The 4,616-nt window shown below is 48.0% G+C and overlaps 1 pseudogene; it reads right to left on the bottom strand.

The window, feature by feature from the left end:
* Nucleotides 1-680: 680 nt before the first annotated feature.
* LOC107043834 lies at nucleotides 681-1,559 on the bottom strand (annotated as a pseudogene).
* Nucleotides 1,560-4,616: the final 3,057 nt, after the last annotated feature.

Consider the following 4,616-nt stretch of genomic DNA (forward strand, 5'->3'; position numbering starts at 1 on the left):
TGCAAATTCAGAACCGGATGAAGAGTTTTGTGAAGTTCACAAATTTTCCAACTTATCGTTTTTCGGGTGTTCCCAGCCAACGACAAGTTTTAATAATATTATAGAAACTCATGAGGAGAAAGCTCTTGATGCTTTTGATGTTCAAGTGACCTGGAAACAGTCTGCAATAAACATTTCCCAGCAATCAAATTATGCGTATAATTTAATGGAATTAAAATAATCATAACTTCTTCATGCCATCGGACTGAAAATAGCAATAAGTAAAGAGGAAAGATTAAGTAATAGACAGTTTGATTGAAAACGAAAAAATTACTGAAATAAGTATGGTTATAGAAAAGGATCACGATTACCTTTGTAACTATCTTTAAGGAATAGATATTTTTTCAGCAAATGTACAATTTAAGTGTTTTTTTCGCAATTCAGAAAATGGAATGTGAAATTTAAGCTTCTAAACATGTAGATTTTATACGTAGGAATAAAGACGAAGAAAGCAAATAAATCAAGATAGGTAATAGTTTAATTTTTTCCTTAGTACAAAAAAAATTTTTTTTCAGTCGACAATTTAAATTGTTTCATTTTTTATCAAAACTCAGTATTACAAATATTTCGCAAATTATGGTTATATTCGAAATTGTATAGGCTCTTTGATCAATACGTTGTGCAAATTTTTATACTCTAATTCATTCGATGTCTCTATTCACAATATTATTTAAACGCTCTCTTTCTAGTAGACCCTCCAGTTGTAATGCGTTATTAACTTGCAATTGTTCAGCGTTAACGTCTGTATTGTCTTATATAATAATAGGATACTCAAAGGTATCTTCACTTTTCCGACAAAGGTTATGCAATACACACACGCCTAGTATATAATACGGAATCAAATCCGTTCGTCTCATAGGTAATTTAGCTAAAAAAAATCTCCAACGTGCTTTCAGAAGGCCAATAGAACGTTCAACCATCATACGAGTACTAGATAATGTTTTATTAAAATATACCTGCTCAATTGTTAGATGTCCATCATTTTGATACGGCACAATTAAATTCTTCTGCAAAGTGTAAGCAGAGTCACCTAAAAGGTGAGTGCCTTCTGGAAAATACTCCTCAGTACATCTTTGTTGTAGACCCGAATACTTGAAAACACGCATATCGTGTACCGACCCTGGAAGTCCAGCATAACAGTGAATGAATTCCAATTTATCAGTACACACAACCTGTATTATGAACAAATATGAATTACTGTAGTATATGTATTTATTCAAAATTTTATAAATTCTTCATAGTTGTAAAAATAGAGTACCTTAAAATTAATAGAGTACCTGTAATTGTATAGAATGGGCTCCTTTACGATTGATATAGGATTGTGGATCTGCTTTTGGAGCTGCAATGTTTATCTGCGTCCCATCTACTGCCCCAATAACTCCAGGAACCTTATATCTCCTCTCAATCCGCATGGAGGTGTCCAAAGCTTGCCTATGAGATGGCCAACGAATGAAATAATTCCTCAATTGACAAAGGGCCTTGACAACTCTTTTTACACCACGCCTATAAGCGGGGGACATAGCGGCGCAGCGAGCCAGCCTCGAGTAAGTAGTCTTCCTAAGAGGAAGGGGAACTGCGACATCAGCCACGGGAAAGGAACCGCGCGGGCCAAATAATGGGGTTGGGGAGGGAATCGGTGCCCGTAGAGTCAGGGGAATGTGATCGCGGTTCTCGCGAGCGTTCGGCGCGTCATCGGTTTCACTTCGGCTATCCGGTGGAAATGAGGCGCGACACCGAGAGGGAATGGGAACGCGCTGAACATGGGAGGGCGAAGGGTGGGGCCGCGAGGGATAAGAGAAGGGGGGCGGGCGCGATCCTGCAAGAAGCCTGGTGGTCTACGTAGTGTACCACCAGGCCGCTCGCATTAGGGCTTTCCGTATAAAGCCCTAGGGGTATGGGTGGGTGGGTGGTTCCCCAGGGTCTCCTTAATTCTCCTTTCTTTCAGGTACAGGCCGGGCCCGGCCCCGAGCTACCCAGCTCGGAAGCACGGAACCGGTTCCCCTCTCATACTTGTTATTATTTTCAGTTTTTATCTTTACTTTTCAGGGTAAATCATCTATTTCCCCTTTCAGGTCGCGTACAGCGGGCCGGGCCCGGCTCCCTTAAGCAACGTGCTTGAGGAGAGACCTGGCAGACTCCCCCCCCCCCCCTAACGAGTAGGCTGATTCTTACAGGGGGACCAGATGCAAGTCGAGCATTCAAACGACTCAAAACTCTCGTGCCTCAGACCGGCCTTATAAGTCAATAATGATTGGGTACAACCTAAGAAGCAAACGTTTACAAGAGCAGGGCGTCGGAAACCCAGCCTCGGCGTCGGGAGGACCCTCCGGAAGTAGAACTGGAGGGACAGCGGGTCTCGCGGCGTCGTCATCACGCAACGCGCATCGAGGGATCGCAGGGACAACCCAACGAGGGAGCTTCCCGTGCCGGCCGTTCGCGGAACGACTCGCGCGTCGGTGGCGCGGGGGTTCGTTCTTGCTCCCGCACTCGTCGGGCGCCGCTCCAGAACCAGGGCAATAGCCTCTGCGCTGTCAACACCCGCATGGAGCGGGTCGACGAGGGATCCCAGGAGCCCCAGCCTTCTTCAGTTGCTGGTCATCCAACGGTCGCAGTAACCGGTGAGTCCATTCCACTTATTCGAAGTTGCGAAATGAGATTGACTAGAATAAACTGCGTCTCCCCCCCAAGCATCAACCCCTGGACCCGCGGACTCACCGTCAAGTTCTTCTCGCGACCCCGGCAATAGGCCAACCCCACATTTCCCCCCAATTAACGTCATGCAGTTGAACATGGGATGTTCAGCTATAGTGGCTACGGAAGTTAGAGAACTTAGCGCGGTAAAGAAGGTGGACGTAATCCTCATCCAAGAACCACCCACGCGGCGCCCAAATAAATCTTGGAAGCCTTCAGCTGCCGTGTGCTTATGCAATCCGGAGCTCGAAATGCTCCACTTAGCTCACACCAGCACACAACACACGGTCTGCGCGGAAATCAGAGGACCGGGCACCTCATTTTACGTGGTATCGCAGTACTACCAGTAAAGCGAATCGCGAGAAAAGTCCCTTGGCGAACTCGAAAAGGTACTCCGATAGGGATGGATTCAAACGTGCGCTCCTCACTATGGGATCCCTCAGCCGATCATAATGACGATGCTGGTCTTTTTGAGGATCTCATAAATTCACACGACCTTACGGTCTTGAACGAAACACATCAGGACCCGACTTTTAGGAACTTCAGGGGGACGTCATTCATCGACGTCACCCTCGCGTCTCCCGCAATGGGCAGATACGTCCGAAGCTGGAAGTTGCGCAGCGACTGGTCAACCGCGGACCATCTCCCAATAGAAGTTGATCTGGGGCTTGAGGCGTCGGCGGGGGCAAATGACTCGGAGACGGAGCGGGCGGGGATCCCCAGGAGGTTTAACGTACGTAAAGCCGACTGGAGGGTCTTCGACGCGGCCCTCAAAGAGGAGTCCTTGTCGAGGCTGGAGGGACTCAGTCTTGACTTTGCGGCTGATATGGAGGAGATGGCAGAGACTCTTGCGGGCGCTCTTACGAGGGCCTGTGAAGCGTCGATACCCAGGAAGAAACACTATCGGAGAGCGAACCCGTGGTGGACTTCTAAACTGAGCAACGAGCGCAAGCGTGCACTCAAACTCAGGCGCGTATTCCAGGCCGAGCAAGATCCTTTAACCAAAGTTGAAAAGGCAAGAAGGTACAGGAGGGCCTTGGCCGGCTATAAACATGCAATATAGGTCGCGAAGAAATCAAGCTGGTAAAAATTCGTCACCAATGTCGGGAATAAAGAACCGTGGGGGTATAATTACAAGGCCGCCGGAGATAAACTTAGAGTCGCGACCGTCTTCAGTACTCTTCGCCACGGGGAAACTACGACATTCAGCATGCGAGAGACCGCTCAATGCCTCCTTGATACCCATGTCCCGGACGATAATCCCGACCGGACACAGCAGAGCAGCGGCGCATCAGGGAAGAGGCCCAGAGCCTTGACCCACAAACCCCAAACGCAGGACACTTCACGACTGATGTCAAAAGAGCCATCAACACCATGTTGAACGGCAAAGCGCCAGGATGCGACCTCATTGAGGTACAAGTTCTCAAAGAGGCAATCAGAGAAAAACCAGAGGTTTTCGTTACTCTGTTCAATGCCTGCCTTGACTGCGGTGTCTTTCCAGCGCCTTGGAAAGTGGGCTCCTTGATCACTCTCCTGAAGGGCGCTGACAAAGATGTCTCCGATCCAAAGTCCTACAGACCCATCTGCCTCCTATCGGTAGCAGGCAATCTCTTCGAGAAACTCCTAAAAACCCACATCGATGCTACATCGCTGGCGCCGGAGAATATCTCCAGCCAGCAGTTCGGATTCCTGCCCGGGAAATGTACCGAAGACGCGATCGTAGAGATGCGTCGAATNAGAGGCAATCAGAGAAAAACCAGAGGTTTTCGTTACTCTGTTCAATGCCTGCCTTGACTGCGGTGTCTTTCCAGCGCCTTGGAAAGTGGGCTCCTTGATCACTCTCCTGAAGGGCGCTGACAAAGATGTCTCCGATCCAAAGTCCTACA

Source organism: Diachasma alloeum, unplaced genomic scaffold (genome assembly GCF_001412515.2).
Source record: "Diachasma alloeum isolate Michigan unplaced genomic scaffold, Dall2.0 Dall_scaffold_00639, whole genome shotgun sequence".
Lineage (NCBI taxonomy): Eukaryota > Metazoa > Arthropoda > Insecta > Hymenoptera > Braconidae > Diachasma > Diachasma alloeum.